Below are 13,528 nucleotides of genomic sequence, written 5' to 3'. Positions count from 1 at the left end.
AGTTTTGACACTTTCTTATGACGGACCTTTACCTACTTTACAAATCCTAACAAGTCCATTCAGGCCTAACAAGTTGGTGAGGTTCGGAGACTTTACAAGTGGAAGGGTACCCAAACATTTACTCAAGTAATAAATGATTGTTTTTTCTACGTTTAAGTTCAAGAACTAAACTGAAACTGCATTAAAAGCTGCTGGAAGACATGTGCTTGAATGTCTACAGTGCCCTCCATAATGTTTGGGACAAAGACACACTTTTCCTTGATTGACCCCTCTGCTCCATAGTTTAAAATTACAAATCAGCAATTCAATACGTGATTAAAGGGCACATTGCAAACATTCATCTAAGGGTATTTGCATACATTTTGGTCGCACCATGTACAAATGACAACACCTTTTATACATGCCCCCCCTCCCCATAAGTGTGGGACACATTAATGGCATGTCTATTACAGCAGTCATATTTCGGACTTTGTCGCATATCCCTTGCATGCAATGACTGCTTGAAGTCTGTGATTGAAAGACATAACCAGGTGACGAGGATCTTCTCTGGTAAAGCTCTGCCAAAGCTCTAATGCATCCTTCTTTATCTCCTGCTTGTTTTGGAGGCTTATCCACTTACGTTTTCTCTTCAGCATATGGAAAGCTGCATCAATTGGATTTAAATTTAATTGACTGCTTTGGCCACTCAAGAATTTTCAATTGTTTAGCTTTGGAAAAACTCCTGTGTTGCCTTGGCAGTCTGTTTGTATCATTATCTTGGATGAAGCATCAACCGAGGAGTCTGGAGGCTTTTACTGGAACTTGAGCAGATATGATGCTTTTATACTCCCCAGAATTGATTGTACCACTGCCGTCAGCAGTTACAACATCAATGAAGAGAAGTGTGTCGGTACCTGCCATAACACCTCCAGAATCGTGTTTGACAGATGAGGATGGTCTGCTTTGTATCTTGGGTAGTTCCTTTTCATCTCTCTGATACAGGTTCATCTTTGTCTCATCTGTCCACAAAACCTTTTCCAGAATTATGCAGGCTCTTTTAAGGCCTTTTTCTCAAACTATAATCTGCCCATCCTGCTTTTGTGGCTAACTAGTGGTTTTTTATCTTGCAGTGTGGCCTTTGTACTTCTATCCATGACGTTTTCTGTGGACGTTAGTCTCTGGCACATCCACATCTGCCTCCTGAAGACAGTTTTTGATTGTCGGACAGGCACTTGCAGCTTTTTCATTACCACAGTGAGGATTCTTTCGTCATCAGCAGTGCAGGTCTTCCTTGGCCTGATAGCCCCTTCCAATTAATGAGCCAACCAGTGTGTTCTTTCTTCTTAATGATATAACAGTCAGTTGATTTAGGTAGTCCTAAGGTTTTACTGATGTCTCTAAAGGTTTTATTCTTGTTCCTCATACAGGCTTCTTTTATTTTAATTGGCACAGCTATTGTCCTCATGTTGAACAATGACAACCACAGACTCCAAAGGGTAGAAAAAGCCGTGGTATCTTATGAAGCACAGAAACACACCTGAGGAATCACCAACACCTGTGATGCCAACTGTACCAAATATTATGGTACAAAAATAAATAAGGGGACAGTGTAGAAAAAGTGTTGTCATGTCTACATGGTGTGCACTTTAATGACACCTGAATTGTTTGATTTGTAATTTTAAACTGTGGAGCAGAGGGGGACATCAAGGAAAACTGTGTCTTTGTCCCAAATATTATGTAGGGCACTGTATTTGTTGCAGTAGGTTTTTTTAATACTTTAAACCCTGAGCAAAATAAGGTACATTTCTCAGGAGTGCCCAAACATGTAAATACCACTGTATAAAGTGTATCAGGACATGAGCTTGTCTGCCACCAGATCTCATGATTGTCCTACTGAGAGCCCAGCACACCGAAGGTCCATTTCTGTTTAATTTTTCATGAGCTTTCCGCAAGAGTTTATGTTAAAGCATGGAATTTTAAAACCAAAGAATTATTTTTTGATGTACAGCTTTTGTTAGAAAGTTTCCTTCAGAAGATATTAATTATTTAGCATTATTTTTCCACACCATCGTGTCTGAACTTGGATTCATGCAGGGTCATTAGGTGTCAAGGGTATAATGGTCAGCTCTGTACACTTCTGCTAACTTTATGTATGTAGTGCTTTGCTTTTGATATTTTGACCCAGTTTTAAGATGTCTTGCTTTTCCTTTTTGGCTTCACCATTTGGTTTCTGTATTAGATACAGATATACAATTAGATATAGATTATAGATTATATATAGATATTTTGATAAAAGATAGGGCTGAATTTGTAGTTACAAACTTCACTCAGTTTCACACTCGTGTTTCATCTCCCAATCCGTAATTGAAAATAAATGTCTTCCTCTGAAGGCAGCTACAACTTACTGGTAGATGAAGTTGGTGGGAATTCCTGCTAGCGTTTCGTTTTGTTAGCTTTTTTACCGTATTTGTGTTTTTGTCCGAAGACATTCCTTCTTCTTCCTCTTCTCCTATCAGGGGTCTCCACAGCGGATCATCTGTTTCCATATCTTCCCGTCTTCTGCATTTTGCTGTCACATCCATCACCTGCATGTCCTCTCTCACCACACACATAAACCTCCTCTTAGGCCTTCCACTTGTCTGGCAGCTCCATCCCTAGCATCCTTCTCCCAATATACCTAGCATCTCTCCTCTGCACATGTCCAAACCAATACAATCACACCTCTCTGGCTTTGTCTCCAAACAATCCAACTTGAAGACTTTCCATATTTGTTGCAATAGCACATTTATACTCACTGAGCAAACTATTAGGTACACTATGCTAATACTGAGTAGGCCTCCTTTTGCTCTCCAAGCAGCCTCCGTTCTTTATGGCATACAATCCACACGATGCTGGAAACATTCCTTTGACAATTTGGTCCATGTTGCCACGATTGCATCACACAATTTCTAAAGATATGTCAGTTGCATATTCATGCTACTAATCTCATGTTCTACCATATCCCATAGGTGTTGTGTTCTCCTGCATTCAGATCCGGTGACTGACAAGGCCCCTCAAGAACACTGACCTTATTGTCATATTCATGAAACCACATACCATTGCAACACCACCACCAGCCTGGACTGTTGACACCAGGCAGGTTAGCTGCATGGATTCATGCTATTGGTGCCTAATGCTGATCCCACCATCCATGCGACTCATCAGAAATCGAGATCCATTAGAACAGACTGCGTTTTTTCCAGTGTTCAGCTGTCCAGTGTTGGAGAGTCTGCGCTCACTGAAGCCTCAGTTTTCTGTTCATGGCTGACAGGAGAGGAACCCATCCACCTCAAGATTCAACATGTTGTTATTCTGAGAGGTTTTTCTGCTCAGTACAGTTGTATTGAGTGGTTATCTGAGTTGCTGTATCCCTTCTGTCAGCCTGAACCAGTCTGGCCATTCTTCTCTGACTTCTACCATTATCAAAATGTTTCTGCCCACAGAATTTCTGCTCACTGGATGTTTTTTGTACCATTCTGAGTAAACTATAGAGACTTTTGGGTGTGAAAATCCCAGGAGATCAGCAGTTACTGAAATATTCAAACCAGCCTGTCTGGCTGCATCATTCATGCCACATTGAAATCACTGAGGTCACATTTTTCTCTCATTCTGGTGTTTGATGTGAACATTAATGGAAGCTTCCTGACCTTTATCTGCGTGATTGTATGCATTGCACTGCTGCCACATGATCAGCCATTCTTTATCATTTGCTCAGCAAGTGTGTATTGTGTTGCTGTGTTTTCATACTGGCTCCTGCAAGCTTGCATTTGAGGGAATTAGGAATAGTATCTCGTTGCAAATGCTCCAGACAATTGCACAATTCAGAAATTACTAAAAATGTGGTGCAACTCTGGTTCTGCAAACAATGTACTGAGATCAAGAAACCCTTCTATCTACAGAAGTTGTTACTGACGTTGCAGATCATATGGAAAAATTCATCGTAAGTTGACATAAGCCATAAAACTTTACATCATTGTAAGTGCAGACCACTTTCAGCACAGCCTTTGAGGTGGCCACTATTACTCTTTGTGAGAAATTGTTTAACAATATTAGAACATGTGAACTATTGTCACAGAAAACAGACCATCCCAATAAGTTTGCCAAAACAAATTGTCCAAAATAACATTAAGTTGAGAGTCAAGTTGCCAGCTTCTTCAATAACAATAACCTCATAAATTTCCATTTGCAATGTAACATTTTTTTTTTTTTTTATCTATACTAATAAAAGGCAAATCCCTCACTGACTGACTGACTGGCTCACTCATCACTAATTCTCCAGCTTCCCGTGTGGGTAGAAAGCGGAAATTTGGCAGGCTCATTCCTTACAGGTTACTTGCAAAAGTTAAGCAGGTTTCATTTTGAAATTCTTTGGATTCATAACTGAATCCTACTTACATACATATATACGGCCATAGCCTGCAGCTTGGTCGCTGTGTGAGGCGGCATTGTGTCCACCATCACCACGCCTCCCACGTTGTTGGCTGCCTGCGTATATAAGTCTGTCCGTCGCTCCGGTCTCTTCATTCCTTTCCTTGCTTCGCCACGGTATTCACGTCTCCCTGCTGATAACTGCAGCCTTTTTATTTAATCCACAGCTTCTCCATTGTTTTATTGTTCGTTTATTACAATTATAGTTATTGTGTAGGTATTTTAGACTTAGTTTACTGTTCAAATACCAATTTCCTTTATCGTTCCAAACAGAACCCCAAAAACATGTCTATAGAGGTGATCACCATCGATCAAAGAACTGTCACTTACAGAGTGGTTTCCATGCCCGGAGATGCCGCCTGCCTTTTCCATTCTCTTTGTTACATATTGCACGGCCATATCAGGCTCAATCGTGATATCCGGAGGAACATTGTGTCTTATGTATTGAGTGACTAGAATGGGTTTAAGGTGTGGACTGATGATGGTACAGGAGGTAATTATACTACACAGGAGCACTAGAAGAGTGAAATGCTTAAGCCCTTCACCTATGGTTCTGCATGTGAGTTGATGGCTGCCGCTGAATTGTTCGGTTGTTGCTTTCAAGTGTACCGAAATGGCCAAATATATATAATATATTTATACCTTTCGACAACCGCCAATGCCTCTTAAACACCTTAGATTAACAGGTGACGATTTCAGTAGTGGACACTTTGATGTTTATGAATGTTTAAACTCTCAAAAGCTGGATGTGAAGCTATCGATGAAACCGGTTGTATGCTTACAATGCTTCACAGATGCCGAATGTCACTTCAACACAAGTCCTACAAATACCGTCGTAATTGAAACAAACCATTAAACTCAAACCGATTATGACAGCAGCAATCCAAGCTGTGAGAAAACAGTAAAAAGGAGGCGTGTCAGACGTCGTGGTACATTTTCTGATGCAGCTAGATGGAAACAACTTCGTGACGCTGCTGCCAAATACTTGCAGAAAAATCCACAAGTTCATAGAGACACTGTCGCTAAATACTCGCAGAAAAATCCACAAGTTAAAAGACATGCTGTCGCTAAATACTCGCAGGCAATTCCACAAGTTCATAGACACTTTGCAGCTAAATATTCGCATGCAAATCCACAACTTAACACCGGGAATGCCTGTTAAACATCTTATATTCACGAGTAACGATTTGGGTAGTGAACACTTCGATGAATGAAACCTGTTATCTTTACAACGGTTGACAAACACGGAATGTAACTTGAACACAACACGTCCTCCAAATACGAACCTGATTGAAAGAAATAATGATAATCAAATCCTTGTTGACAGCAACACTCATAACAGTGACAAAAAAATTACATTGACAATCATGTTACGTTATTTTTAAAATATTTCCTTTTCTTTTTCTTAACTTCTTTAACACACTACTTCTCCACTGCAACGCGCAGGTATTTTGCTAGTTAGTGATAAAACTCTTAATGACTCATACACTAAGTTTGAACAACTTTTTTATACATTATTCTGTACTTTACACACCCAGTTGAAAAAGATGATCACGAGCGCCTTCAAGTGATGATCTTTTACAAGATCTTTTAAGTTCTCTACTACAGGCAGGACCACAGAGAAAATACAATGGTGGTTTCCTGAATGTTTGAGTCCTTCCCAATAATCTGAACTTTTAAGAGGGACAGCCGTACAAAAGGATAACTTGAAATGGAAAAACCCGTTGAACCCTCTACACCCCAGAATTAAAACAAGATTTTAGAAATTTTTTACTAATTTATTAAAAAACTAGTAATATACCCGCGCTTCGCAGCGGAGAAGTAGTGTGTTAAAGAAGTTATGAAAAAGAAAACAAAACATTTTAAAAATAATGTAACATGATTGTCAATGTAATTGTTTTGTCACTGTTGAGTGATGCTGTCATCAAGGATTTGATTATCATTATTTCTTTCAATCAGGTTCGTATTTGGAGGATGTGTTGTGTTCAAGTTATATTTCGTGTTTGTCATCCTTTGTAAAGATAACAAGTTTCATTCAGTGTTCACTACCCAAAGCGGTACTCGTGAATCTAAGATGTTTAACAGGTATTCCCGATATTAAGTTGTGGATTTGCTCTAATATTTAGCGGCAGCGTGTCTATGAACTTAATTTAAACTTAAGCTTTACACCTTGCTTTCCTATTGATATGTCTACAAAGGCTTGTTCAGCTTCAGAGGGTTGTTCCTTTCTTACTGCATCAATAAACAGCTCGTCTTCCTCTTTATCTGAGACATCACACACTGCATGCACGGGTTTACCTTTCCCAGTCCTGCAAGGTCAGTTCACGTGAGCCGCTCGGAGTACATGCAGTGAAGGTTCTCAGCTGTGATTGTGCTATCTCGTCCAATGTTGTGATGTCCACGGCTTTATTTAATCTTAGCTCAGACCCGGCACTTAAAAGTTTCTCTCGCACTTTTGCTGAGTTTGTGCCAAACACTATTCTATTCCTGACCAACTCATCTTCGTTTGCATAAGCACAGTCCTTCACCAGCAATTTTAACTCCGTTACAAAGTGATGAAAAGTCTTGTTTATACCCTGCGTCCTCTCATTAAACTTGTATCTCGCAAATATTGTATTCGTCGTAGGCATGACAAACGCCAGTGGCAGCCTGTCTATGAACTTAATTTAAACTTAAGATTTACACCGTGCTTTGTTTCCGCAGTAGCTGCACTTATGAATATGCTTGTATGCATTACTCGCTTCATATTCTTTTGCTGCCTTCTCAATTGTGTAATGCGTTTTTTGTTCAGCGCTCTTTGGAGCTCTTCCTTGTTCTCTGCGTACTGCGTTCACAGTCAGTTCACGTGAGCCACTCGGAGTACATGCATCGAAGGTTCTCAGCTGTGCTTGTGCTATCTCGTGCGATCTTGCCATGTCCACGGCTTTATTTAATGTTAGCTAAGACCCAGCACTTAAAAGTTTCTCTCGCACTTTCGCCGAGTTTGTGCCAAACACTAGTCTATCCCTGACTATCTCATCTTCGTTTGCATAAGCACAGTCCTTCACCCGCGAATATTTAGCGGCAGTGTGTCTATTGGATTGCTGCCGACAGACGGCCTTACATGGGCAGGCACTCAATTACGTGGGAGACATGACGATGAGGGACGCAATTCCGCCTCACATGGCAACCGAGCTGCAGGCTATGGCCGTATATATGTACATAAGTAGGTTCCAGTTATGACCATTATGCGAAGAATTTTGAAATGAAACGTGCTTAACTTTTGTAAGTAAGCTGTAAGGAATAAGCCTGCCAAATTTCAGCCTTCTACCTACACGGGAAGCTGGAGAATTAGTGATGAGTGAGTGAGTGAGTGAGTGAGTCAGTGAGGGCTTTGCCTTTTATTAGTATAGATAAACTGAAACACAGTGCTGTAAAAAAGTATTTTCACCCTTCCTGATTTTTTATTTTTTGCATGTTTGTCACACTTAACACTAGAATTACCAGAGCCTACGAAAAAACTCGTAGATCCGTCCCACCTTAAAATGCTTCGCACCTCTCCGTCAGCGTCTTTTGTCCTTTAAATGTATGGATAAGCAGCAAGCAGCCTGCTCTCACATCCCCCCACCCTACACAGTTTTCTCAGCTCAAGTCTGTTTACCTGCGCGTCAGTTGCTTAGAGTTGTATAGAGTGAGAAGTCAAGCAAAATGACACCTTTTATAAATACTATATGGTTATTTGGAACACTTGCATTTCATGTGTGTTCCGTGTCTACGACGATCTATGTAAACACATCATTAAAACAGAAAAGTTTTTCATGTTTTAGTAATAATTGACAAAATGTAGACATGAAGTGTATAATGTGTGAAGCCTGAATTCCAAATATCAAAGAAACACTTTCACAAAAGGTACAAATATAACGGAACAAATGCGCTTCCATTCATAAATATAACTGCAGAAAAAAACCTGCGTTAGGGTGCGACATCAACACACATTTGCTACGACTGCTTCGGTGGCGCAACGGTATCAACTGTTGACTGGTAATCAAAAGTTCACAGGTTTGATCCCAGACGAGTCCGTTTTGAGAAGTCAGCTGCTCGTATTCTTACTACTTTAGAATAAAAACATACATTTGATTCCAGTCTGTAACAGCCGGTGTAATTTATGATACTTGTAATGGTTAGCTTTATTTTTTTTTTTTTTTATTCAGTTTTATTCTCTCAGCCGTGTTCATGATCCCAACCCCATATGGTAATTCTAGTGTTAAATGTTTTAGATCACTAAACAAATTTAAATATTAGACAAAGATAACCCAAGTAAACACAAAATGCGTTTTTTAAGCGATGATTTTATTAATTAAGGAAAAAAAAATATCCATACCTACGTGGCTCTATGTGAAAAAGTAATTGCCCCCCCTTTTAAATCATGAAGTAACTGTGGTTAATCACATTTTCTGGAAAGCTGAGTTCAATTTTCCTAGCCACACCTGATTACTGCCAGACCTGTTGAAAGAAATCACTTAAACAGAACCTGTCAAATAAAGTGAAGTAGGCCAAAAGATCCCAAAAAGGAAGACATCATGCCGCAATTTAAAGAAATTCAGGAAAAGATGAGAAACAAAGTAACTGACATCTATCAGTCTGGAAAAGGTTACAAAGCCATTTCTAAAGCTTTGGGACTCCAGCAAATCACAGTGAGAGCCATCATCCACAAATGGAGAAAACATGGAACAGTGATAAACTTTCCAAGGAGTGGCCGTCCTACAGAAATTACCCCAAGAGTGCACAGAAGACTCATCCAAGAGGAGCCAAAAGAACCCAGAACAATATCTAAATAACTGCAGGCCTCACTTGCCTCGGTTGAGCTCAGTGTTCATGACTCAATCATAAGAAAGAGACTGGGCAAAAATGGCATGCATGGCAGAGTTCCAAGGCGAAAAGCACTCCTGACCCAAAAGAATATAAAGGCTCATCTCACTTTAGCCAAAAAACATCTTGATGATCCCCAAGACTTTTGGGAAAATATCCTGTGGACTAATAAAACAAAAGTTGAACTTTTTGGAAGGTTTGCGTCCAATTACACCTGGCATAAAAGTAACACAGCATTTCAGAAAAAGAAAATCATACCAAAAGTCAAACATGGTGGTGGCAGCGTGATGATCTGGGGCTGCTTTGCTGCTTCAGGACCTGGATGACTTGCTGTGATTTCTAGAACCAAGAAATCTGCTCTCTGCCAAAAAATACTGAAGGAGAATGTCCGACCATCCGTTTGTGACCTCAAGCTGAAGTGCACTGCAGCAGGACAATGATCCAAAACACACCAGCAAGTCCACCTCTGAATGGCTTAAAAAAACAAAATAAAGGTTTTGCAGTTGCCTAATCAGAGACCGGACTTGAATCCAATTGAGACGCTGTGGCCTGACCTTACAAAAGCGGTTCATGCTCAGAAACCCTCCAATGTGGCTGAATTGAAACAATTCTGCAAAGAAGAGTGGGCCAAAATTCCTCCACAGCGATGTGGAGCTTGATTGCAGTTGTTGCTGCTAAGGGTGACACAACCAGTTTTTAGGTTTAGGGGGCAATTACTTTTTCACATAGGGCCATGTAGGTTTGGATAGCTTTTTTTTCTTAATAAATAATATAATCACTTTAAAACTGCATTATGTGTTTACTTGGGTTATCTTTGTCTAATATTTAAATTTGTTTGATAATCTGAAACATTTAGGGGTGACACACTTGCAAAAAAATAAGAAATTAGGAAGGGGACAAATACTTTTCCACAGCACTGTATAATACTGATGCAAGTATTCAGACCCTTTACACAGTACTTAGTTGAAACCACTTTGTAGCAATTCCAACCTTGGAGACGTCTTGGGTATAATGTGACAAGCTTTGCACACATGTATTCGGGGATTTTCTGCCATTCTTCCCTGCAGCTCTTCTCAAGCTCTGTCAGGTTGGATGGAGGCCATAAGAGGAGAGCTACTTTCAGGTCTCTCAACAGTTTGGCTAGGCTCTGGCTGGACCATGCAGGACTAAGCCCCTCCTGTGCTGTCTTTGTGCTCAGGGACATTGCCCTGTTGTCAGATAAACCATTGGACCAGTTAGAGGTCCAGAGCACAATGCAGTAGCCTTTCATTCAGGTTATCTCTGTACTTTGCTCTGTTCAGCTTTTCCTCAACTCTGTCTAGTCTCTCAGTCCCTGCTGCTGAAAAACAGCCCTCCACACGTTATTCTGCCACCACCAAACTTCACCACTGGAAAGATATTGACAGGCAATGAACAGAGCCTGGCTTCCTCCAGTCATAATGCTAATCAGGGTTTCATTCCACCAAATAATCCTGTTTCTCACAATCTGAAAACCCTGCAGATGCCATACTGCAAATCCCATCTGTCTTTTACTGAGGAGACCCTTCTGTCTGGTTGTTCTTTTCCTAAAACCCAGATTAGTGGTGTGTTGCAGTGGTGGCTCTCCTTTTGAAAATTTCTCCCATCTCCACACAGATTCACTGAAGCTGAGCGAGAGTGACCACTGTGTTCTTGTTCACCTGTATTATCGTGGTTCTTCTCCCAAAACAAAATAGCTCAAATAAGCCAGGTGACCAGCTCTAGGAAGAGTCACAGCTGTTCCAAACATCTTCCTTTTAATTAATTTAAATTATGAAGTCAACTGTGCTGTTAGTGAACCCTCATGCTGCAGACGTTTTTGTAGCCATCTCCTGATCTGTGCCTCGACACAATCCTGTCTCTATGCTCTTCAGGTAGTTCATTCGACCGCATGGCTTGGTTTTAGTTCTGATGCGCACTGTCAAGATCTGTGAGACCTTCAGTAGACTACTGTGTGAATTTATAATCATGTCCGATCAACTGGACAGACCACAAGTAGACTCCAAACAAGGTGTAGAAACATCTCAGTGATGATCGACAGAATGGGGTGCACCTGAGCCATTTCAAGTGTCATCGCAAAGGGGCTAAATACTTGTGTCACTGGGATATTACTTTTTTTTTTATTTTTAATAAATTAACAGAAATGTCAAAAATCCTGTTTTTGCTTTGTCATTCAGAAGTATTGTGTGATTATGGCACAATACAGAAGAAGGCTGAAATATAGCAAAATGTAAAAAAATAATGAAGGATTTGATTATTTTCTAAATCCACTGTATGTTGTTAATTCTTTATGGTATTCGTATCTGTGACTTAATAAATGTTCCAAAAAATCTAAATATAATAGGGTTCATTGTACTTTACAAAACAGAGACCACAGCCTGCAATAAACCTGCAAAACGTGCAACTTAAGACAACAGAATGTGCCAATAATTATATGTTGTTAGACAGAAGCACATTTAGGTTGAAATTAGCTTTAAGAAATCAAGAAAATACAACGATGCCCTCGACATACTGTACCTTTTTAATTGTTTTCGTTTGAACTAAGGCAAGTTCTCTGTTCTCATCAGCTACATAAAGGGAGAGTTTCACGTAGGGGTCACTGTGAATAAAAGGGGAAAAAAATCAATTTAAAGAATAGAAAGAATTGATGCAGTAAAAGAACAGGAAAAAGTACAAAGAGGGAAGACAGCTGATGGACCAAACCAACCACTGCAAAAACAGACGGAGGTCAGAGTCACAAAAGTCAAGCCCAGCTGTTCATCCACGGCCTTATCCAGTTTATTCCATTTCAGGGTAGTGGAGGCTGAGGCCTACCCCAGAAAGCACGGAGCACAACTCAGAATGGCACCGCTTCATTGCAGGGTATACCTGGATTAGGCCAGATCAGAGAAGCAAAAATGTCAAATGAGATGTTTGAAATCAACTCTCTATTTCTGATCTTTTCTTTTTAGGTGGTGATCAACAATTAATTACAGCCACTTAAATACTAGTAACTGGATCTAATTACTTTCTTAATTTAAATGACAGCAGTAATGGGTTAAACACATTTTCACACATGGGTCATATTTTGTTGAAACAAATGTCACTATACTATCTCTTATGCTCTGTTAGTCTCAGAAGGTTACATGCACTTAGATTTACAATTTGGTGAGGATTACTTGATTGTTTGTTATGTCCTGCTATGGATATAAAGTAGGCTTTCACATGACCTTATTAAAGGCAGGAATTCTACCCTACAATGTTAATGAACAACACTCCACCACATTCTTAGCTCATGTATACATTATGGAACCGGTTTAATCCAGTTCAGTGGTGCAAACACCATAGGATTCCACAGTGGCATCAGGGGTAATGCAGCAATAAACTCCAGTACATCTCAAGGCGCACACACACACACACACACACACACACAGCAAAATTTGAGTCATTGATTAACTCAACACACACATCTTCAGGATGTGCCAAGAATACCCCCACAAACAAAAGAAGAACATTCCAGCAAAGCAATGACCAGGCCCAGGGTTCAAACCTACGACTCTAGTGGTATAAGACAGCAAGGCTAACTACAGTGCCACCATGCTATAAAGTCCAAATTTCAAAAAGTCATGAACATTTAATGGCCAACTTAATTAATAAAAATGGTCTGCCTAGACATCTCCCGGGACTGAATTCTGAGCCAGCAATCTCCTGGGTGCAGCATCCTTGAGTCCATGTGGGTTGCTAAGCCTTTGTTCCTACTACTAAGTTTTTGAGCTAAATACGCTCAAAACTGTAGAGGTGACAGTGGACTTCATGAAGAGCCCCTTAGTATTACCTTCTCTCCCCATACTTAGCAATAAAGTGTCAGTTGTGGAAACCTTCAAATTTACGGGCTCCACAATGACCCAAGACTTGACATGGAAGACCCACATAGACTTCATAATGAAAAAGGCACAGCAGCAGATGTGCTATTTGCTACTGCCGAGGAAGTTCAATCTACCACAAGGATTGTTAATTTAGTTCAACACAGCAACCACTGAGCTCATCCATTACAGTGTGGTTTGGATCAGCAATCAAAAAAGACAAGAACAGGCTACCACGAATAAAAAGATCATCGGCACCAGTCTTCCCACCTTACAGGACCTATACTACAGTATATTCCAGAGTCATGAAGCGGGCTGGCAAAATCACCGACCTCTCACATCCAGGCCATAGCCTTTCTGAACTTCTCCCATCT

General features: G+C 40.3%; 1 long non-coding RNA gene across 1 annotated transcript in view; it reads right to left on the bottom strand.

Moving 5' to 3' along the window:
* The window catches only part of LOC120520406, a 41,074-nt gene extending 29,160 nt beyond the window's left edge, over positions 1–11,914 (bottom strand). Inside the window, exon 1 of the long non-coding RNA XR_005631829.1 lies at positions 11,830–11,914. This is a non-coding gene — a long non-coding RNA (uncharacterized LOC120520406). The remainder of the gene's footprint in view (positions 1–11,829) is intronic.
* Between the last annotated feature and the right edge of the window lie 1,614 nt (positions 11,915–13,528).

The sequence above is a fragment of the Polypterus senegalus genome, unplaced genomic scaffold (assembly GCF_016835505.1).
Source record: "Polypterus senegalus isolate Bchr_013 unplaced genomic scaffold, ASM1683550v1 scaffold_4274, whole genome shotgun sequence".
Taxonomy (NCBI): domain Eukaryota; kingdom Metazoa; phylum Chordata; class Cladistia; order Polypteriformes; family Polypteridae; genus Polypterus; species Polypterus senegalus.
The sequence above is the reverse complement of the archived record's forward strand: the minus strand, read 5'-3'. Positions and strand labels throughout refer to the sequence as shown.